The sequence below is a fragment of the Chamaea fasciata genome, unplaced genomic scaffold, assembly GCF_029207755.1.
Source record: "Chamaea fasciata isolate MVZ Bird 193981 ecotype frontalis unplaced genomic scaffold, bChaFas1.0.hap1 SCAF_4, whole genome shotgun sequence".
NCBI lineage: Eukaryota > Metazoa > Chordata > Aves > Passeriformes > Sylviidae > Chamaea > Chamaea fasciata.
Window position 1 is genome coordinate 10,942,164 of NW_027094089.1, and position 25,117 is coordinate 10,967,280.

The 25,117-nt window shown below is 35.2% G+C and overlaps 1 protein-coding gene across 1 annotated transcript in view; it reads left to right on the plus strand.

The window, feature by feature from the left end:
• Positions 1–25,117, plus strand: part of PTPRD (protein tyrosine phosphatase receptor type D) — a 317,656-nt gene that overhangs the window by 54,531 nt on the left and 238,008 nt on the right. The window lies entirely within an intron of this gene.

Sequence of the window (25,117 nt, forward strand, 5' to 3'; positions counted from 1 at the left end):
CACACAGTTTTATTTTCATTGTACTCCACACCAAATCTTACCTTTTTTTTTCATTTCAACTCGGCTTACATCAGACTTCCCAAGGCAATTTTTGTTTGAGACCATTAAGCACTAATGTTTTTTTCCTGAAGTCTACCAGCACTGAAAATTAATTTTCCCTGTATGTTATTTATTGTACCATGACGACTAATACTGTCATTATACTGTGGTGGGATTAATAATTCTTCTGACTGAAATGCAATGTTTCAAATTCAGACTGTTTTTATGCCTCAGGAAGGTGTTTTGCAGAAATTGGTTCACGTTGCATTTTAGCTCATCTCTGGTTGCATAGGTATCAGAAATGGCTAATGAAGATAGTTGGTTTCTTCATGGAAATAAATTACTTTAAGTCTGCTACTGGAATGATCCACTGTTTTTATACAAGCAACTGTCAGCAACTATGAGAGATTTGTAATGTTAACTTCCTACTTACATGGCTGGATTTGAAAGTAAAGAAATGACACACTGTCATTTTATGAGCATACCAATAGTTGTCTAGCTCAGCATGTCTCAGATTAGTTATTCTCTGCCTTTGTTTTATAATGCAGTTATATATTGGAGAGCCTGTAGATATATTGTAAATTGAAAATAATATTTAAAAATATTGTAAATTTGCTGTTTCACTTGGAAAACTGCTTCCTAGGCAAGTTATTTTTTTCTCCATAAGATACTAATGATTTTCCAAATAGCACAATGACCATCAATTGCAAAGCAAAATGATATTGTCTTTTAACTATTTTATCTGGGCACTTACATATCTTCTGTCAGAATGTTTTTTATTTATTAATAGGTGGTAGTAGAAGTGAAGTTTTATGTCCAGGGATAATGATGAATTTAAAATACAGCTAAAGTAGTAGGGCACTTGATCTCTTTGTAATATGAACCTTCTACTTACTAAAATGGGGTTTTCTAATACATCTGAACTGTGGAAATGAAATGGGAAATGAAATGGGAAACTCTGCAGGGTTTTGTTTTTCTTCAAGTGGGTATTGTTTTCTCAGCTCTAAATATACGGCCCGTAAAAGTGGCCCAAGGGAGCCAAACCTTTTATGTGTTTTAATAAGCTAAGTGCTATTATAAAAGAACAGTCAATGATTTTATTTTTATTCTAATTAGATTTTAAGAAATACTGACTCTAAATCATATGTAGCTTATTACAGGTTTGGGTTCCCAAGTAGTGGAGTGGTATAGTTTTGGCTCACAACAGTAGTTTTAGGCTCTACATTTTTGCTAATTTCTGCGTAGCATTTCATCACATTTTGAAACACACAGGCTTAACTTCAAAACATACTGTCACGAATGAAAGACTGTCATTCTCCAATGAAGCAGTGAGCACTGCAACTTTAAGGAAAGGCGGATGGGGGATGACATAACACAGGGCATGACTGAGGCCAGAGCATGGCTTCACATCCTAAGGATCATGTTTAACTGGTAATTTTCAGTTCCCTTGATAGTTGCTGTGATTTTGCTTATTGTATAAGCAGATAAAGATGTGTCACTAAGGTTGCATTGCACCATGTGTGGAGAGACACAATGAGTGGAGTTACACACAGAAAAACGTACTGATTTGACTGAAGTTGAGGCCTCACAGTCTAGAATCTAATAAATATTTGCATTGCTAATCTTTTCTGCTAAAACACTGTATTTTGTGTGATGCTTATTTTTATTTATTTTTGCAGTAGTTATGGAAAATATTTTTAAAACTCTGGGTAGAGCATGTAGTACTTGTGTTTCAGTGTGTATCAGCTCCTGATGGGCTTGTGTTAAAAATGAACAATGACAAATCAATTTTTTAAAATTTATGCATATTGTGCAGCTGAACACTTTTTCAACCAAATGTTCCTTTTATGATAAAACCAAACAGGTACTGACAGAAAACATTTATTGGACCATTCATGTTAAATAAGGCTAGAGATTTTAATTTTTTTGTTACTAATCAAAAGGGGAATGGTTTCTGTTTCTACATGTGATAAAAGATTTCGAAAACAAAGGTTTTGCCTTCCCTATGAGTTATTTTAAAAGTTATGTTAAAAAAGAATTATTACCACTATTTCTCATCTTTCAAGAACTTAAGAATTTTTAAAACAAAGTAAAGAAAGAACTTTGAAAGGTACACATGGGGTTTTCTGTAGTATTTTTCATGTTCATTGAAAACTGCATAAGTTTCTAAAAAAAGTAATTCAAATGCAAACCTTATTATGAACCAAGTGAATCGAAATGGGGATTATGCGAACTTTGCTTTTTTGAAAAAAATTTTTTTAAATTATTAATTTCTACAGAACAAATTCAAGCATCATAAATTCTGATCTGTTAAATTTCCTTTGTAGTCGTGGAAGATATATTTCAACACGTAATTTAAGGACTGAGAAGCTCTTTACATTTTGATAAACTTTTAAATAGATAAATAAACAAAATAAAAAAAAAACCAAATATTTTCTACCAGTAACATAACCCCTAGTACAACATAATACTGCAGCTGAGATCAAAGTTTTAATCCGTATTGTTGCTTAGATTTTTTTGTTGCTGTCATTATGGAATTTATTAATTAATTGAAGTTTATTAAACTTTTTTTTTGTCTTTTAAATGCATTTTTTAAATATGTAATAAGATTACACTTGAATTAGGACTTTCTGGACAGCAGTATAATCAACATTATTCTGAATAAATGAACTACAAACAAAAGTTCCAGTTACAAAACTCAGGAAGATGCTAGGGGAAGAAAAAAAAAAGATTAATGAATTATCTGTGAAGTTTTTATTTTTGGGGTTGAAATACCCAGACAATGCTGAGACCCATATGTAATGCTAAATCCTTTTTTTGGGAATTGGTGTGCAACTCAGATTAGTGTTCACTGTAATTACGGCTTTTGTGACAGATGAGGAAAAGTTTAATGAAAAGTCAATTACATAAAACTACTTGAATCTCAAGGACCTTAATTATAGGGTCCACATTCTAATAAAATTATTTTTCAAGCTTCATTGAGGGGGCCTTACTAAAATCAGAAAACATACTAGTAACTTAATAATTACTTATTTCAGAGATTTTTGTAATGTTACTTTTACTAGCTTTGTGAATTATAGTAACTGAAATGGGAGAGACAGAAGAATGATGTTCTGCAAACTTTTTTCTTTCAGAGATTGTGGCAAGGGTGATTCTGTTGAAAGCAGTTGAAAGCATAGCTAAAAATATGAAACATATGCAAATGCAAAAGCTTTTTTATGGCTTTTTAAAAGGTTGTACCTTTTTGTTAGAGGATCATTTAAAATAGGTATTATTATTATTATTATTATTAACATTATTAATCTGATTTTTTCATAACTGAATTGAGATCAGATAATTTCTTATGTTTATAATTGATTGTGCTTAATGGGAACTATGCTAGATTTTGGTTTTTTGGAAGTGAATTCCTTCCACATGGAAAAAAAAATGAAGTATGTCTGAAAAGGTTAACTGATATTTTTGTATGCTCTTTCATCAAAAGAGAATGGTCTGCTCTTTCATCAGTGGGAAATAAAAAGACTATGTTTTGCAAGGTACAGGCTAAGCATCATTTTAAGGAGTAGGTACTAGAGTAGAAATTTGGTTGCTGATGTCCTAGATTCTCAGTTACAAGCTGTAAATGCGTAGTGCCTTAATGAGAGTATTTTACACCTTAACATTTACTTCAGTTTTATGCTGGACTAATGACAAAGAGACCTGTGAAAACATGTCCTTTAACTTCTTTTGCAGCTGAAATCAGGTGACTGTGTTGCAAGGAGTTGCCTTCCACTGCTGAGGAAATGTCAGCCTGGTCCTTCTTCATTCTTTCTGATCATCATTAAGTATCCTTGTGTGACAAAAGTAAAACCATGCAAAATGGTGTATTAGTGAGAAGCCAAATAATACAGGATATGCCGAGGCAGAACTTCTGTGTCTGACTGACATCTGCCTCCCCCTTGAAATGATGAATAGGTATCCAAGATGGGTGTCCATCCTCCTCGTTACATCTTACAGCTTGAAGTTTGTGCTTAGGCTCTTGCTGGAACTGAACAGGAAAATGTTGCATGCCATGGAGATGACAGAGGCATGTAGGCTTGTTTGCCATACAGCAGTTGAATCTTCAAATAAATAACTCAGCATAGTATTTTATTTGTATTTAAGGGATAGAACTATCTAAGATTTTTTTAAAGAAGGGAAGCCATCAGGTTTTCATTGTCCGTAGTGAATGAGAAAGATGTCCATTGCTGTTATATTGCATCATTTTCAAATGTGCAGCAGTAAACTGGAGTAGCTGTTGAAATAATCTCTGTTAAATACCATACTGCAGTTTTTTTAGTAGTAGACAAAAAAGAGGAAACTTGTCAGCTATATCTTCATCTGTATTCTTGCCATTACAGCTAAAAGTTAGTGGAATATGAGTGCATAAGAATGTAACAATTAAAAACAAAATAGGTACTAGAGATAGTTTGCCTGACTTGGCTAGCTAGTTAGATAACTGGAGTCTCTGCTGCTTACCATGTCTGGAAGTTTTCCTTTATGCTTTCTTATTATGTCACAACAATATTCATTATTCTTTTGAGAAAAGGTGAAACTTTTAAAAAAAAAAAAAAGCGGTGTATATGTGACTTTGTAGACATGATATTCCATTATTGACATTGTTGGATCTCATATCTACAATATGAGATAAAAAATGCTAACACTGGAGTGAATTTGGAAGCTAAATGGTTGATCCAATAGTTTCAAAATGAAAAGTTTTAAATTACTATTTCATTAACAGAACTCATGGTCCTAATGGGATACACTGCATTTGTGGAAAGGTGGGGGGAGATAGTTTATAGCAAAATACAGGAGTGGGAAGATGTGAGCAGAAAATCTGTGATTTAGAAAAAGGACAAATGAGAAGCAAGATCTGAGGATTGTTCAAGACACTGTCTTTGTAGACCTAGTAAGGTTGACAGATGCTGTGGAAAGAGAAACCAATGGGGAGAAAAGCAGTGAAAGTTTTGTTCTGTATAGCCTAAGAATTAATCCAGGTTTCATGGGATCAAGGATTTCTTTGTTTTATAAGAAATAGTCTCTAAACTGAGTAGAATAGTGGTTGGCTGTCTTACATTTTCAGGCAGACATTCCAGGTTTAGTGAATACAACTTGCTTTATGCTGCTGTTGCTCCTACATACCAGCAGAAGTGTGCGGATGATTTGGGATTTGTAGAAATACATATTATACTGTAGAATTCCTTTTTCTAATAGGAATAAAAAAAACAACTTTGTGAAGATTACTGTGTTTTTACTTAGTGAGAAATGCTAGAATCAAAGATACTTTTGTAACTTTCTATTCCCCTATATGAGTGCAAGATAATACAATTACACAGGCTCTTTCCCTGGCCATCTGCCAGGCTTCAGGCTCAGGCTCTTTGCTGCAAGCCCTTTGCATCTTTCATTCTTTACTGAGGTTGTACAATGAATAAATCAGGGAACTGTGGAAAGTAAAAGCTTAGGAAGATCTGGAAAGATGGCAGTGCTATAGAGTACAGAGACATCAGGCAGGCTGTTAAATAAAAAGTAGGAAGCAGTTACTATTTGTACTAGGTAAGTTTTTTGGTAGAAGGAGCCCACAGAGGTGGATTCTGTGAGAAGCTGTTTGAAGTTTCCCCTGTGTCCAGCAAAGCCAATGCCAGATGGTAGCCAGATGGACCTGCCAGTGGCTAAAGCCAAGCCCATCAGCAATGGTGGTGGTAGTGCCTCTGGGATAGTAGATTTAAGAAAGGGAAGGAAGTTGCCATGCTGGGCAATTGCAGCCAGAAAAGGGCAAGGAGTGGGAAGGAGTATATGAGAGAAACAGCGCTGCAGACACCCAGGTCATTGGGAAGGAAGGTGAGGAGGTGGTCCAGGTAGCAAAGCACATTCCCCTGCAGTCCATGGTGAGTACCATGGTGAATCAGCTGTGCCGTCTGCAGCCCCTGATGAAGCACATACCCTTCTACAGCCTATGAAGGACCCCATAGTGGAGCCCTGTGAGAAGCTCTGCTGCAGCTGGTTTGCTGACAGGACTTGTGACCCCTTGGGGAATCTGTGCTTCCTTAGTCTTTTCCTGAATGGCTGCACTCCACTGGAAGGACTTGTGTTGAAGAAGTTCATGGAGGACAGTCTCCTGTGGGAGGGACCCTACACTGGAGCAGGGGTGGAGGGTGAGGAGAAGCGAGTGGCAGGGACAAGATGTGATGAACTTAGAGCAAAGCCCATTCCCTTTCTCTCTGTGCTCCTCAAGGGCAGGAGGGAGAGAAAAACAAAAATGAAGTTGATCCCAGGAAGAAGGAAGAGGTGGGGAAATGGTATTTATATGATTTGGATTTATTTCTCCTTTACCTTTTCTGTTTGATTGGTAATAAATACATTAATTTCTCTGAGTCTGGTTTGTCTGTGACAGTAATTGGTGAATGATCTCCCTGTCCTTCTCTTGCCCCATGTGTCTTTTGTTGTATTTTCCCTCCACTCCACAGTGAGGTGGGGAGTGACGGGAGGTTTTGGTCTGCACCTAACACCCAGCCAGGGTCAACCCACTATGCTGTTTGAGCATATATTTGTCATGTATATGACTCTTTTTGAAATACACAAGGTCTTCATGAGCAAGATCAATTTTTGTGACTATAGTTTAACTGCAGCCTAAATAAATATTTGACATCAGCCATATGATATGTTACAGGTTCTTCAGTAGTGAAGGTCAATGACAGCCATTAAATATTTAAACTTTAAAATAGTAACTTATGGGATATGTTACAATTTGAGCAAAAAATTGAAAGTTTAGAAGCATTCCAATCTGTATGGATGCAGACTGCCAGCATGAAAGAAGTACAAAAATGCAGATTGATGAAACCAATGGCATTTATCATTACGTAGCTTACCTTGTTTGTATCTCTCTTACAGCTCCAGAAAGTAAATGTCTCATTACATACTACAGTAGATTGATATTTTATAGCAGAAGGAGAACTGTAGTCTCAACTGCTGTAAATTATCACTGGCAGATTTAATGTATTGGCTGGGACGTTTATTTTGCTAGGAAACAGAATCTGGGGTAATCTGAATGATGAGTATTTAAGAAAAACTTTCTAGCAGGTAAGAATCCTGCTAGAATGATTGAGATTTGAAGGGAGTTTGAATGACTTACATTTCAGAGCCCTTTGCAATGGACATGGATACATTCCATGTGGACCAGATTGCTCAAAGGCCCGGCCACATTGGTCTTGAACACTTCCAGGGGTAGGTGCAGTGCCTCACAGTTCTCATAGAACTTCTTTCTTATGTCCAATTTAAATTTACCCTCTTTCAGTATAAAACTTTCACATCTTATCCTGTCACTACAGGCCCTTGGTAAAAGTACTTCTCTATCTTTCCTTTAAGACCACTTTAGGTACTGGAAGGCTGCTATAAGAGCTCCCCAGAACCTTCTCCATGCTGTACAACCTAGTCTCGAGTTCCAAAATGACTCTGATCATTTGGGTATCTGGTGGCTGTAATCCCTTATTTCCTGAACTGAAACAAGACAATAAATTCCTGTTACACTTAGTGGGCAAAATGAAAAATACAAAGTAATTCAACCCTGAAATTTGAGGTTGGAGTCAGTTTCCTGGCTGAGGAAGTATTTTGTGTTGGCGGTTAGAACTTGAAGACATATGATGTATTTACTGTAAGCTCTCAATTTCTCACTTGGCTGAAATGTGCACTTTTCTTAACTAATGAGATAATTGATGACCTTTCAATATATTTTCTGTATTTTTAATATCTAGTGAGTCAGCAGCAGAGTTGCTTGTGAGTCAAGCTGATGAACATTTCTCCTGTAACGGCTCCAATAATTACAAACCAGAGTGCAGAGATAGTGACTTCTTTCTTACGTGTTTTGTTTTGGAGGCCATGTTACAGGTTTGTGTAAACCTGCATTGCAGGCTATTAAGAAAGATGAGCAAAAGTTTAGTTTTCCATCATTATCCACAAAGAGAAAGCCTAATATTCCCTTCAGCTGCATTTTGTTCTGCTAAAAACAATTTTTAGAAAGTCAGCGGAATTAATTTTAAGTCCGTTCCTGCAGACTAAAACTCTCCCATATTTTCAATGTATTAAATTTGGCAATGGTCAGCTGTCATGCCTTATTTTATACATAGACTGCAAACATTTTAGGGGATAAGATTAAGATTGTAGGCATTCTTGGAGGAAGATTATCCTGACTGTTTTTATTGGATAGCAAAGTCAGATCCTATTACATGAGAGTCCTAAAGATTCTACAAATACTAAATAATGCTGATGTAAATAAGGATATTATTTATTACTTTGTAATGTTATTCCTGTTCATCTCTGTTTACCAAATCATTAGCTTTATTACACTGAAAATTTTCTTGATTTCCTCCAAGATTACAGGTAGGGCTAACAGACCTTAAAGAAATTGATCATGTCAGTCAATAAATAGAGAAACTTAAGGCCCACTACCAGTGTAGCCTGGATATTTTTGAGGACTTTTGAAACAAAGAAGCATGATGAAGTGCTACAAAGAATTGCATTCAATACATATGGAGATTTCTTACATAAGGACACATAGATACATACTTGGCGTCATTTCACAGGGAATACTATCACTACAGACTGTTAGAATTTCTACGTCAGTGTAAATTTTTTATGCTGTAGGATCAGACCTAGGTTTACCAAATTCATAAAAAACATGATTTATTTTCTTTCACTGTGCCACAAACCAGCTTTTCCCTCTTTCCTCTATCTTGCCATTCAAAAAAGCTGAACTCTAAGCAAATGGTATATTAATGTGAAACGTTTATATCTCTTTCTCTTCTCCTTGTAGTTGTTACCTTATGAATATAACTCTAGAAATTAGTTATGATGAAGAGAAATGAAAATGAATTAGCAGCTACAATTAATGAAATAAGAATAAAGATTAGGATAAATAGACAACCTATTTTCTACATGCTGAATTTAACATACTTCTGGAATAAAATTCCAGAATTATTCTCTTCTCTCTGGTGACCAGTGACAGGACCTGAGGGAACAGCATGAACTTGTGTCAAGGGAGATTTAAGATGGATATTACGAAAAGGTTTTTCACCCAGAGGGTGATTTGGCACTAGAACAGTCTCCCCAGGGAAGTGGTCACAGCACCAAGCCTGAAAGAGCTCAAAGAGAGCTTGGACAATGCACTCAGACATGCGGTGTGAGTCTTGGGACTGTCCAAGACCACAATTGGAATTGATGATTTTTATGAGTCACTTTCAGCTAGGGTGTTCTGTAATTCTATGAAAAGAAAGTCAGTGCTCATACTTTCTGAATAAAAGCAATATCCAGTCTTGAATTTAAGTAAATTAATTTTAAATCCTTTTGAAGAAATCTTTATCACAAACTACAACATATTTGTATTTTTATCTACAAAACTCAAGCACAATATGAATCAGTTCCTTAGAAACACAGGTTTTGTTTTGTCTCATAGGAAGCCAGGCAAAACTCCCATTTACTTACTAACTTTGTCTGCAGTGTAGTATGAGTTCTGGTCACCCAAATAATTAGTTCATAACGTGTGGAATGTATCCTGTGTTCTGTGTGTGTCTGTGTGTGTGAGATGGTAACTGCTGCCAAACTAAAAAGATGCTATTATGGTTACTTGATATGGTGAGTCTTTGTTTGAGCAGAGGTACAAGTAGTATCAGTTCATCCACCCAACTTTGAAATAGTCAGCATTGATCTACTGCATAAGGATCTAAGCTTGCAAACTTTTTATTTTTGGAAGCTGTGTAACTAGTAACCTGATCATAGTACTGTACATTTACTTCTTAACCTGAATCTGAAAATAGTGGACCAAATCTTCAACTTACCTAAATTTAAGCAGTCTTACAGTTACTAGTGATTATCGACCAGCTTACAGTAGTTAAGAAATTAGGCTGCTCATTTAAGAAATCAATTTACCTGTTCATATTGTGCATATTTCCCTCAAGAAAGGGAAAACGTTACATAATTAGAGACATGTCGTGGGTAAAATGTCGTGATCAAAACATAGTATCAATTAATGACTTAGGTGACTTTCCAATTAAATAGAAAAAGGATATTTTCAAAACAGTCCAGTCTTCAAGGATTGCCTGTGATGATCTTTTACAGAAATTCAGTTGTGTCAGAAGCCTAACCAAGTTTGGTAGCAATGTGGCAGTTCAGAAAAAAGCTGTTCTCCAAAACGTTACTTGTGTTAATATGCATGCACATTCACTGGGCCATATATTGGACAATTTTCGTTTTGTGAATGTAACTGTAAAAATCTTTAGAAATTTTCTAGGTGCTTTGTCTTGAAAAGCAGTACTGGTACTGGGGTCTTTCACTATCATACGAAGTCTAGCTATATGGTCAAAAGGCTGGCTCTGTTTAGGAATGCCAGGCAGCAGGTTTTCTTTGGCACCAGTATTTCATCTGTTGTGATCTAAAGCAAAATTTGGTGTATATTTCACAGCATTTTAAGAATCTAGTATCTTCATTCTTTGTAGTAAAGCATCTCCCACCCCCGAGTGGGCATCTCTGTAATAGAGAAAGAGGTTTCAGTATACCTTTAAACATTTTAGGAAGTTTGCCTAGGACTTTCGATACCCTTCTGACAGTGATTGGGATAGTGCCAAGTGACAAGCATCTATTGAATCTTTTTGCTGTTCTTCAAATCCCATATGTCTACCTATTGGCAGCAAGCCAGATTGTCTCTCCTAAAACATTAAGTATTTAGGGAGGAGCACAAAGGAAGTAAGAAGCTTTTTGGAGTGTTTCTAGCAGGGTGTCAGAGGTTTTCTCGGACACCTGTTTGTGGCTTTTCTTTTGTTTTCTGTAACATTTGTTATTTTGTTATTTTTCAGTTATTAAACCTACATTTACATATGGTTTATAAGACTCTGGCCACCTGTAATCTGTATCAATTCTTAGAAAAGCAGTTAAAAATGAAAAGGCAAATCTGTAATGGGTTTAATCACCTGTGTGAAATATCCGGGGTGGAATTTACTTCAATACTCTGAGTGGTTTTGCATCGTTCACTTAAGCACTCAGTTCTATGGTGGCCTTTTTAGACATTCATCTGATTTTGGGAGTAAGATAGCTGCTCCTAGAAGTAAATGTCTAGACATCAGAGGTAACTGTATGACTTTTTAATCTGTTCTTCATTGTTCACTCAGACAAAACTATGCACACATGCTTGACTTTCAGTGTCTTTTTATTTCTTTCAGAAAATTGGTTAATTTAGTCAGTCCCGAAAGGTCACAGTTAATCATAATGTGGGGAAGAACTTGAGTGTTTTCAAATAACAATGACCCAGGCAGTTGGCTCTGGCTCTGCAGTGCAAGATCCAATTTTTTTTCTATTTGCAGTGTTTGGCAATTAGAATTACTTCATCACGGGGATGCTGCCTTCTAACGGTGTAATGCTTTAGCCATTGAACTAATTTCATGCTCCTTTGCTGTGGTGTGGAGGAATCACCTGTAAACAAGATAAGGAAGAAATTGAGGGCATGGTGGAAGCATTCATTGGGAAATGATCAGAAAGCTTAAGAAATAAGCCCTTACTTCAATCAGAAAGGACTTAAATTCTCAGATCTGAGAGGACAAGGGAGGCTCAAGATACATATCAGATAAAGAACTCAGTTCCACTTGAAAAAAGAAAATGTGCTGGGGAGTTGAAAAAGAAATTTGACATTCAGGTGTTACAGGAGATTTGAACTTGCAGGTCACCAGTGGAAAGATTTATACATCTATACGAAACCTCATTTTGATAGTGACAGAACTAACATCTTTGTAATGGATTGCAGAAAACAAGGGAGCTAAGTGTGTGTAATGGAGTATGGATTGGTATAGGTTTTTTTGTGAGAAGTTGTAAGGAATTTTAAAGTTCATTGTTGGATAGTTGTGTCAGTTCTGAAGTTGAACATAGTTGTGGCTGTACAGATATGCTCTTGCTACCTTAACCATTAGACAGATGGCATACCCTGATTGTCTGCAAGGTTTGTGTAGTTACTCTTTTGCCTGCTTGAGGGGTCTTTGGCTAACAGTTAATTCTACTGCCTTACCTTAATTAAAACTGACTAGAACATGTGTAAATGACTGTAATTACAAGATTTACTGCAGTATGGGTAAACTCAAAGGTGAGGATGCTTTTGACACTCTCTAAAGTGTTGGGGTTTTTTTCTGATGCTCTAAATCTACATGTTAGACTTAGGCTCTGAAATGCAAAAAAATTACACTGCTTTACAAGTCCTGATTTTTTTTTTTTTTTTTTTTTTTTTTTTTTTTTTTTTTTTTTTTTTTTTTTTTGGTGACTGGTAATCTGTAACCTTGCTCTGGAAGCATGATTATTTCACTGAAAAAACAGCAGTTCTTAACTATGGAGAGTAAAGTATGTCTTCTTTAAATTAAGCTATCTCAAAATTTTTGTCTTGTGTTTCTTTCTTCTGAATTTATATTCAGAACATAGAATAATTCCCTAAAAACCTGGTTCTGTATACAGTGTATTCATTTCCTCATTCTTGGTATCTCCATATCTGGGTTTATAGTTCTTTGTCTCTAGGGAGGAACAGCTGAGAACATCCTACTACTCTTGTCCTAGTAACAGGGAACAGCTTCAGAGAAGCTACTACATCCAATAAGTAAGAGCCTTAAAAATAAACAGAAAACATAGATCATTAGATCATTGTGTTTGTAGCTTCTGATACAAGGTAGAATATCACAGGTTGGAGTTCCTTGACCAGCGGAGGGTCCTGCATTGGGAAGAGTGAAAACTATACTTCTTTTAAATCTACCCAGCAGATATATTCCTGTAAACCCATGCTCAGCTAATTAAATAATCACAACTAAAGACTTTTTTATATAGTGTTATTATGCTACAGGCTGATACAAAAGTTAAGTGTGTCTGTATCGACTTACTATGCTCCTGTCTATTGAGAAAGGAAAAAGTACACAAAGGTTTAAATCTGCTCTTTTTAATCATTAAATGTGTTCCTGGGGTTAAGGCCAAACACAAAAAAAATACATCTGGCGGGCTGATTTTCATCTCTGTCAGTAATAATTTTATATTAATTCATCTCCCAACCTTCCTTTTGTTTTGGTACCATATATTGTGTTACGTTATATTGTTACTATTGCAGGGGGGAGTTAAGAGTAATGAAAACAAAACCATCAAAGATTTTTTTTTTTCTGGAGTTTTTTCGAAGAGGATTTGTTTTACAAGAGCAAGCATCAAAGTCTTACTTCTCATATTTATTGCTAACTCTAATTAGAATTTTTTCCAGTTGTGTGTGCCAGCTTATGACACAGTAAGATGCCAAATCATTGAACAACCAGAAGCTGCTTTTCTAAAGGCATTCAGTGAAGGAACAATACATGTAGTAATTGATTCTTGTGATTTATGAACAGTACAGTAATTCATTCAAGAGGTTTTACTATTATTTTATGAAAGGCATTGCATGTTAAAGAACATAAAGATTAAATTACAACTTTCCAGACAGCCTTTTGGGAGCAAGCAACTTTTATACACACTAAAATGAAAGTTTTCAAACATTCTTAATTTTTTACTAAAGAGACATGCCTGACTGGCATTATAGTATTGTGTAAAGATCTTATTTTTACTTAAATTTTTACTTCAGTAGACCTGAGATTCATCTTGGCTTAGGTTATCCTTCTGCCTTGTTTTACCATTAATTTCTTCTTCTCTTTTGTTTTTTGTCTTTATTTTTTTCATGAAATGAGCTTTTTTAAATCTTGTTTCTTATTCCTATCTTTCCACAGCCCAATTCATTTTATGTTTGGATATTTGAGACCAGTTATTTTGTGTTCTCTTTTGGTGACCTGCTGTATCCGTTGCATCCCCAGCTTCAGTAGTCTAATTTCCTACAAATTTTTGTTAGTAGTTTCAGTTTTGTTGGGAGAAGTCCATTTCTGGTTGTCTTTTATATTCAGAAGGAAAAATATCAGAGAAAATTAAGTTTTGCAACAACACAGATTTTATTCTACCTTTTATATTCTTTCTGTAAGCAGATAGTAGCTTTGATGATGGAGTGTAATGGTTGATCACTTGATATTTTGAATAGGCCATTTAGATTCAGATGTACAGAAATGTGAATCTGTAGGTAGGCAACCAAGCTTCTCAATTCTCTTCACAAACAGTCAGCCATTTTCAAGTATACTTTCAAGAGGTTGCTGAAGCTTGATGTGGAAAATACAATTTCCTTTAAATCTCTAATGCATGTTAGGTCTAAACATATGTATGCATGTTTAATGTTACCTACATGAATATTTTAAGTGACTGTTATAATTAACATTGTTTCTTAAAGCATTCAGTTCTATTACTTAAATAGACACACACAATATTAATGATATATCACTGAATTTGAATTATCATGCTACAAGAATCACACCATTTGCAGATGATACAAGGATGATACAATTTGCAGAAATAATTTATTATCATTTATAGAAGTATATTATACTTCTGTACTTCTACTATACTTCTATTCTGCATTATAGAATCATTTATAGAAGTACGTACTGCTTGGTGTACTCCTTTGAGTACATACCTCTTAATATCAAAATGAGTAGTTCTTACTCAGTACACTTGTGCAATATGAGCTCATTTCCTTAGAGAAAAGAGTGTTAATTAAACCAACAAGTTGCAATACTGATATGCAGAGGACTGCAGTTTTCAAAGACTAGTAAGTTTTTCAAATAGCTACCGATTTCCACTGACACTTCAAACTTAGGTTTGAGTGTGGTTTGTTCATTTTTGTCTTCTTTGCCCTGATAGAAGTGTCACCCGTGTAGCAGGTAGATAGGACTTAAACTGGAGCACTTCATTCAATGCATGAGCACAAATCCCTACACAAATTTTGTAAATACAGTGGCAGTAACAACTATAATACTCCTCCCTGTGTTTTGTAACGTAATCTAAGTCGCATAATCCTGGAAGTAAGTAAATTGAGACATGGAGGTTAAGTAATTTGCCTGAAGCTAAACAGCAAGCAATTAACAGAGATGGGATTAGAATTACAAGATTTTGGCTGTCAGCCCTCTCTTCTGTCCAAGAGCCAGCTGCCAGTGCTTTTGGCTTCCAGTTCTATCTCTTGAGACTAAACTTCAGTGAATTTGTTTTCTTCATGCTACTTAGATATGAACTTAAAAGGAAAGCATGATACTATTTTTTATTATTATTTTTATAGTAGTTGTAAAGACCTATCGGCCTTTGCAAGAAAATAAAGAATGAAATCCTTGTCAGTAGTTATATTTTAGTAATTTCTACTTTTCTTTTAAAGATGAGCATGAATCATGTTTTCGAATTATGATGGAGATTTCAAAGTAAAAATCTCTATGAAAGGGCAAGTGTAATTTTTTTCTTAATTTATTTTAAGAAAAGGGGCTTTATTGTGTCCTACAAAGTCCTATGTCCTTCTTTAAATAACATACTCTTGAATGAGTACCAGTCATATGTAGTGTCATGATTTCTTGGGATCTTTTTTTAAAAGAACAGTAAATTATTATCAAAGACAGAAGAATGGAAAATACAGGTATTGAGAAATAGATGAGATAGATGTAAGTTAGGCACAGCACTGTGGGTTGGGATTATTTTAGACGTATCCCTAACTACTGAAAATTATATTAAAAATCACTGAAGTAACCTGAATAACCATGCAAGATTCTTGTAAAGTAAGTGCAATGCTACACTGATATGCAGGATATCAAATAATTGCATTTTTATTGATTTTAGGTAATGGGTGGCAGAATAGATGTCATTGTATTAAGTGATATTCCATATAAGAATTAAATGAACTTCTAGATTAGACGTTTACCTTTATGTGGTGATATGTTTCTTTTGGTTATGTTTCTGCTTTCAATAAAATCTGTGATCTGGCAACACCTCTCTTGTGCATATATTTGTATGTGGTTATAGTTCTCATATTCTTACGTGCTTTAATATGCTTCAGATTTGTGCTGGCATAACTTTACTAGAGACAATCTATAAGAATTTAGCTCCTGTAGAGCTTCATGGAGCAGATGAATCTTATGAGTAGTATTTCTTGCATTTTTGCAGTGCGTTGTCCTTAATGACGAGAAAATGTTGTTGGTCCTTACAAGAGAACCTGTACACAGTAGGACTCTGAAAACATGCAGTATCAAAAATATTGCCTGTGTAAATACATTATATTCAGTGTTTTGATGTCTGTGTAGCTGTATCCCAGAGCAGGCTGCCTGTGCTGTGCTAACCATGCTGATGTATCGTATGTGACTTGTAGGCAGGGAACTGGGACAATCCACTGGGGCCTTTAATCACTGAATCTTTTTTAATATCTATAAACAGTTTCTGACCTATTTTATGAATGTCTGCTTATGCATCAGCAATGCATCATCCTACAGGCCACAATAGCCTGTCTTGAAGCTGAAGGTGGGCTCTACTGCCATAGCTCACAGAGCTTGCTGGTGAGAGGCGTATATATTCTGTCTCCTTGGCTGGACATCTAATTTAGGTTTTATATAATTGATTCTTGTAGGTAAATGGCAAATGTTAGTTTATAATTAATAGAGGGATGTGTTGGTCAAATTTTGGGATGAGGAAGGCCTAACTCAGTAAGAAGAAAAGAGATTTATGGGTCACTACAAACTAGATCTTTTAATTACTATTGTTTTATAGCAGCCTTAATGAGACTGTCTTTTTTTTTACCAGTTTAGCTCAATAAATTATGCGTACGTCAAGTCATGTCATCTCCTAATGCTGGTCTGCAAGTAGAAAATCGTCTTGAACCCCTTAATGCCCCGTATTGCATATGTTCATATGGGCTGTGAGATTTGATTAGACACAAGCATACTTCTGCTTGAACAGGAATTATGAGAATTTGCTTATGTGGATGCCTTGTCAAGCATTAACACTGAATCATATTAGTATGTAAACTCATTATTATTACTAGATAGTTGACTTTGCTTTCACAGTCAGTAATAGGCAGTTTGCCCTGTGGATAAATGGCAAGGTGTGCATTTTGTTGTTTTTAGATAAATAAAATATGAGTTATTGTTACGGTTCCCCAGTTTTATGCTTCCTCATTCTGGTACCAGTATTTTGAGGATTTTAGTAAGACTGAAACACTTCTAAAGGTCGTCTCTCTAGTCATAACCCAGATATTCCAAGTCCCTAATTGAAACTTGTAGCATCTCGTTTATTTATTCCTACCTTTCTCTTGGAGCAAAACTCTTCAGAAGAGATCTGCTTGCCTGGAATTTTAAAATTCTCTGCTTTTACTTTGCACTTTTAAAAGGAGTGTCAACTCTCAGTTACCAAATAATTCATATGCAGTCTGCAGACATTAAATTTTGAAAAAGGAGCAGTAGAGAGCTTTGAAGCAGAATTTCCTTTCATTAAATTAGCGAATGTGACAAGGTTATGTAATATTCCTGGGGGATAAAGTGGTGCACGTCACTAACCTTTTAGATTCAAGAGGCTTCATGCTTTTTATTTGCTGCTGAAAGAAGGCTTAGTACTGGATTTACTAGCAAGGTCGTCTTTCAAAACCAGGTAAATTAAGTCCCACCTAGCTTTTACATGTACTTTTGTGATGAATACTATGTATATACACAAGCTTATACCTGTTTTGTTTTGTATTGTGCATTTGAATATGTGCTTGTGACTTAAAGGCATATCTGCAGCTGGGTTAATATCATGAGCAGTGGGTTAATAGTGCTGGAATTCCTATAAGCATGGGAAAAAAGGGAGAATTCTTGCCCTCCTGTCCATTTACTGAATAGTATTACCTAGTCATATGCCTGCATCTTTCAGTGCTCAGGTTAGTCAAATACTGGAACCAAACTTTCTGATTCTTTTCTTGAACTCTAGTGTAAACCAGAGTTTTTGTGTAGAAACAACTGAAGAGCCCATAAAGTAAGGGGAGGTTTAGAAGCAAACGTGTGCCACTTTTGTTTTCTGTAGCAGTATTTAAATGAAGGCTAAATTTTGTATTTAAGCTAATGCATATATAGCACTGATAGCTAAGGCTGTGCACCCAGCTTGAGGAATGAAGGAGGGAGGGCATGGTGTGGGAGTAGGCCTGGCCTTGGGAGGTTTCTCCTTTAGTCTGATCGTCTATGAGACTGACTGTGATAGCTTGAGAGCCCTGGCTTCCTATTATGCTTAGCACAGTATTGCTCTGATAGGGCAGTAGTTAATGGTTAGTGTGAGTTTTATACTAAATGTTCCAATAATTTGTTATTAAACTAGCTTAAATTGTTACTAGGTTACCTGCAACACTTTTAATAGAAAAAGAACTGTGAAAAATCCTTCTTCAGCTTCTTTCTACTTCAAATATAAATGCATTGGTCTGTAATTAAAAGGCTTTTTTCGCAAGTTTTTCATGTAGGTTCTTCATATTTGTGAAAGCCTTTTTTTTTTTCTCTCAGTTATTATATGCTAAAAATGAACATATGTGTGTGAATGATATTAGTTGGCAAATAAATGTCTGCTGCTATCTGTGTTAGTTCGTATACCTCCCATGTCCCTAGGGCTCAGATAATGTCTGTCTCTAAAAAAGCATACATAATCCACAATGAAATGAACTGGTAACAAGGTTTTCAGAGCTTAGAGGTACACATTAAATACCTGCTATTTTAACATTAGACCTTCTGGAAGATGTAACCTACGTGTTCTGCTTGTGAGGCCTTACTTGTAAGTCTGTAATTTGACTTTGTATTTGACTTTTGGGGAAGAATGAATGGTCAGCCTACTGCACTGACACTGCATTGCAGGAAATTTGAAAATACAAAAGATAGGGTTGACTTTACATTTTTTTTTTGAGACATCAGCAAGTGATACTTTTATTTTTTTAAGCTACTTTCTAAATCTGTAGGGTGGATATGCTCTGGCAGATTGAAGGTTAGGAACTGCTAAACTGGAAAAATAGCCCCAAAGACCCAACCAGAAACCTCTCTCAAAAACCAGCCCTTTGTTCCGAGTGATTTTGCTTTTAGAGGAATACATATAGCGGAAAGAAGGTGGGGAGATGAGTGTTTCAATTATATTATCAAAATTTTATGGGTATTGTAGGGGTTGAATTTTTGAGAGAATGCTGTGATGACTGTAAAGTAAAATAGCTTGATTTCCTTTACTCAGACTTTTGGGGTATGCGTGTTGGTACCTAAAAATATTTTCTGTGAACCGAATGGATCAAGATTTTCAACAAGACTTCATTGGCATGGCTGAAATGCATTTAATAGTGAAAGATAAAAAACTGATAGTTTTCATTCACAGGATAATAAAACTATTCAGCTGCTCAGAGTATGATGACGTTTGAGGATTGTGTTGTTGCTGTTCTTCTTGCTGAAGGATGTTGAGGCAGGTGCAGTTTTAGGAGGTTCACAGTGAGAAACAGAAAAAATTCACAGCTTGTGACTGACAGACAAGAGCTTTTAGGAACATGCTATTTGTTAACTTAGGAATTCCTTTATGCAGATTTCATGAATACGAATTATTTCTTGTCCTTATAAAAATAAAAAAAAAAAAACTAATTAGCTTTTCTCACTTAGCCGATGTTCAAGTCCTCTGTAAGCGCAGGTTAGAATTAAGGTGAAACAGTTACTTGTAAAAAAGATCAGTCTAACTGATGTCACAGATTAATACTGATGAGTAAATTAGTAGCTAATGCTGCATATAGGGGTGTTTTGAAAATTCTATTAAGTAATTTTCTATTAAATACTGTATATATATATATATCTATCTATATATATATATCTATATATATCGTGTTTTAATATATTAAACACTGGAGGAATTGAGATAATAATAATAAATCATGTGATTTGTAATGCATCAGTACACTATCAGGCTGTGATTACATGCAACATTTGCCTAATTGTTCATTTTTACCTGGACAGGAGTCTTCACACCTTCACCGTTACTAAATATGAACCAGTCTATGGCCTTTTTATTTAGAATATATAGCATTTCCTCATAAGTCTGTGGAATACAGTGAATGTTGCAAAATGGGAAATGGGGTAAATAAAGGTGTTGGTTTGGTTTGGTTTGGTTTGGTTTGGTTTGGTTTGGTTTGGTTTGGTTTGGTTTGGTTTGGTTTGGTTTGTGGAAGGGCGTTTGCTTGGTTGGGGTTTTGTTTTGTTTGGTTTTTTTGGGGGGGCGAGTGGTTTGTTTTGTTTTGTAGTTATTTTTAAATTCTGGTGTTTGTTTTTTTTTTTACTGTGTCAGAAATTTCTAGTGTGTAATTTGACATGGGAAGAATCAGTACAGAATTTTTCACTTGGAGTGAGTCCAGTTGCATACCCCTGGAAAATTTATGCAGCTAGACCAGTAAAACTATGCTAAGTGAAAATTATTCTTATGATTGTATTTGTGGCAGGCCACATTGTTTACTCTGCTCTCAACCTATGTTTCTGAGTCTGAGCTGAATATATTTCATATGAGCAGTTGTGATTGTCATCTTCCAACTTCTGTTGGTACAAAATGAGTCTTTATAACTGAAAAAATTGCTGTAATTTTTAAGGAGTCTCCTTAAATATGTGTGAATTTATAAGCAAATGAGGCACTTGAATAGGTGTCTTTGCATTTTTAATTTTTTCAGATGTCTTTATTCAACCTTGTTGTATATGCTTATGAAGGATACAATAAGATATGATTTTTGGCAATTTTTATTCTGAGCTGGTAAACTTTTTCATATTTCAGGCATATGATGAAGTGTAGTCCTAAATTGAATTATTTTATACTAGGAACTTTCATACACCCTAAACAGAGAATCTAGAAACAAGTGTATTAGGGTGTATAACATCCTTTATGTATCTTGTCTATGGTAAGTTCACATGCTGAGCTGGCAGACTCTCTATTAGCTCTCACTTTAAAGAAGGTGAAGTCTTATCCTTGTATTCACCTTTTCATTAGAGGACTATGTACGTAAAAATGTCTCTACTTAAGAATAGTTTGCAGTCGCTGTGGAAAGAAGGCGGCTGAAGTAGTAATTTGAGAAGTATTTTGACAGACATTTTGAGTGAAGACAAAAAGTATAACATATCCTTAAAGCTCAGCACAGATAATAGAACAGCGACTTTAGAACAGATAATTCTATAACATGATGAAATGTGAATTAATTAATTCCATTCACTATTTCAGAGTTCTGCTTAAACTTTAGAAAGATGATGTGGAGACTCAGAAGGAAAGAAAGAAATGTCTTATGCTCGTGCCAGGATATTCAAATGTTCCAATCAAAATGAGTTATTTTAGTGTCACATTAAAAATATATTTTATAGACCCATAATATGCAAAAAAACCTTCACTTTTATCTGGATAGTGGTAAACTATCTCTGTGTCAGAAGTTTCTGTGCCCCCTGAGGGGTCAGCGTGACTTTGTTAAAGCAGCAGCCTAATTTCAGTGGGGTTAAACTCTTTAAAACAAATAAATGCAAGCTCAGTGTATTTAAGGTGAGCAAGCAATAAATTCTATTTTCTGCTGTATATTAAGAGTGTGATTTGCAGCAGTTTAATAGTGGTCACTTTGGCTTCTCAAGAGTCCCAGCAAGAAGTGCATACCAAGTCTCAGGTGGTGGGAGCCCTCAGGTCTTGAATGACAAAGTTTATGGTACTCTTCAGGAGTCCAAGTTATGGATATCTCCCACTCTGATTTTTTTTTTTTTAATACCTCGACAAGGTATAAAAATTCACTATTAGTATGAGTATCTGAGTAGGCACTGTTATATAAGCAAGCAAAACTTTGGTGTTATTGCACTTAAAAGATAATACTACAGCAATTTTTGTGATGCCCTCAAGAGAATTTAGGTGCAGAAATACAAGATGCTGATTTTGAGTGAATTTCACTCATTTTATTTTAATTACAGTTCTGTTATTTTAACTGCATTTATTGATGTTACCAAGGAGAGTTCCAAAAGTGCTAAAAGACTCTGGTACCATAGCTGGTAACATATTACAGCTTTTTTTTGGCAGATTTAATTGCAGTGGAAGGTTCCCATATAGATTGTTGCTGTGCTTAATGAACTGTGATGTGGAGAGTTCTTCTTGAACTATGCACTGCTGCTGTTAAGCAAGATCAAAAATAGTTGTCAGTTCTCAGTCAAAATTGCCCTCATGTTAATAAGCACAACTGTGTGTGCAGCTTAATTGTTTGCTATCAGAGTGCCTAGCAGCTTAGGTCAAAATCAGTGTCAAGAAACTGACAACATTAATTGTGGAGATAATTAGTGTCAAACCTTAATTAACAACCTTTGTAAAGATAAAGGCAACAAATACTATTCATTTGTGCTTCTGCTAGGTTATGATTTCAAATACCCTTACACTGATAGTGGTTGCTTTATATGTAACAAGATCAACGTGTTGATTGAGTAATAAAAAGAGGGATTCCATAATACTTACCTGTCTCCATGGCAGATAATTCTATAAATTTATTTTAAGTTATAAAAATAATTTGTCTTTGATATCATATGATACCTGAAAGATAACTGGCTGACTTCCAGTATCACATATTGGAAGACAGTTGTGGCAATGTTTTTTGTAGGAATTACTTATGTAAAAAGAAGCTTTGACCGGATACATACCTTATTTTTTTCAGCTAGGTTATGGTCTAAGTGATAGACAGAAATCACCCCAATTCCTTTCTATACTGGAATGTGAAGCTTTTTTTACTGATGGAGGTAATATTAGTCACATCATACAAGAAAGTGTATTTTATGCGCAACCTTAAAACCTTGTTTTCTGTGAAAAATAATCCACAAGATGAAAATTACATCATCATGTACAAGTGCCCTTGGTTTCTGTGTCTGATACTATGTCTCTAATGCTGTGTGGTTAACAAACAACAGCTTTACTAATTGTTGATCCAGCAAAGATTCACATAGGATGGCAAAAATGCTGTTCATGTAGCTGGAGCCACGTTAAGTATTCAGCTGTATTTCTGCAACTCTACTACGTAGATAATAAAGCTGTGCAGAAACTAGTATGTAATTTTTGTAAGGAGTCTTGGCAGCTGTAGTCCTGTAGTCCTTTACCATATTTTGGACAGTTCTACATGAAGAAATTGCTGGAAGACTGGTTGAACCCCTTATGGCAGTTAAGTTTGGTGAAAGATTTTTAACTTAATTTATTGCTACGGTTGCTATTTGCTGCCTGTGAGCTACTATATATAGTCACTGTGTGCCGTTGGACTTCCTCATGAAGTGTCCCTCTTTCTTGAAGGCTTGAGTTCTAATAGTGAATTCACAAAATGTCAAAAAAAAATAAAGAGAACGGCAGCGTGTCATTTTTCACTTGGTAGCCCACAATCACAGCTTTTGCACAGAATGTCAGTACATCAGATTCAGTCAAGTCTCTTTAGGTATCACAGTGCTGAGTTAAAACATACATAGGAAGGGTTCAAAGAGAGCAGTATTGTTGAAACCCTGATGCTCTTCATCAGAATACATTTTTGTCTTTTTTGGCCCAGACATAAAGCCTGTGGCTTTGGGAAGGATTTCTAGGTTTTTTTCACTTAAAGTGTGTTTTATTTTCTATGGTTTTTGCAATTTTTGACATCAGAGAAGTTATTTCATGATTTCCCCATGGCAGTAGTGGTACACTGTTTTTCTAAGATGTGCTCTTGCATTTGGATTTAGGTACATTTTCACCAGGAAAATTAGCAGAGTGGATACTTCTAGCACCCTTGAGAATTCTGAAATGATAAAAACTAACTCATTTTCTTGAAATTTCAACTAAAGAAAGAGCATGCAGATTTCCAGGAGCATTATATTTCTTTAAAAATGCCCCTTTTTACATTAGGAGAGGAGTAAAAATTTCACCTAATTACATTTTGTAAAACATCATCTTGGAATTTTAAACTATTTCAGGATTCCTCCCAGTGTTGCATATATGCATGACAGTAGTTTGCTGGATTTCCTACATTCAAATAAAACATCCTGGCAGGAAATGGTGCCTGTGGAAAGAACAGTTTGCAGAATGAGGGGTTAGACATCAGAACTAAAGAACAGCAATGTAGAAATGAAAACTAGTACAGTACAGGTACTTCCCATCAGAAGTAAGAGAGGAAAGTAAAAAAAAAAAGGAAGAGGTAGGAAGCATAAAGGAGCTGACTGCTGATACATGAAGATGAGAACAAAAATGAATTGCAACAGATGGTATAAAGCAACTACTGTGGAGGATGGCTTCATAACAAAGATCTGGGTTTTTTTACCACTTACTGTCCCTAAGTTCTCACATGATATCATTTAAGTCATTATCTGAAGGTGTGTTGTATCTTTAGAAATTCTTTTGCTAAGAAAGATAATTATGTAAAGATTTACAGGATTTTTTTCAGTATTTTTGTACTCTATTTAGGTGTAATCGTACAAATTTTGATATTTTATATTTTGAAATCATGTATTTTGTTGCTCTAAATTTGAAAATTTTGTCTCACCACAAATGAAATAATAATTTCAATTTGTTGTAACACAAATAAAGGGAAAAAGAATAATGAATTAAAATGCCATTCCATACTTTAAAAACTTTTTATCCTTTTCTCTGCCTCTCTTGTTATTGCAGTAGTTGGATCTTTTTTTAGTTCTCCTTTCTGACATAGTAGAATTTGGAAGTGAAGAGGTGCTATACACAAACCTGTACTCAAGCATAAATCTCTCTTCTGTTACAGTCCTTTTTGCATGGACTCTTAATACATAGTAATTTGCCTCCACCATGCAAAATTACAAATGCTTTCTCCTAAATGTCACTGGTTTTAATGTCTCAAAGGTGAGCATCCTGTTTTCATGACACCCTTTGATCATAGCATCAAGTAGTGTATCATGGTATTATTCCAGTTGATTGATGAGCTCATTTTGCAACAGAAGTCAAATAGGATTTTTTATTTATAATGGTGATAAAATATAATGTGTGATCTTACTATTCTGATGCCGTCAGGTTTAGGTTTTAATATAAATTTCACTAGTAAAATCTATAAGTACTTTCCTGAGTACTTTCCTGACCTTTTAGGTTTTTTTTAATAATGCTTTCTCTTGCAGGCTGACCTTTTAGGGTTTTTTTAATAATGCTTTCTCTTGCAGGTGAATAATATCACTGGAGAAAC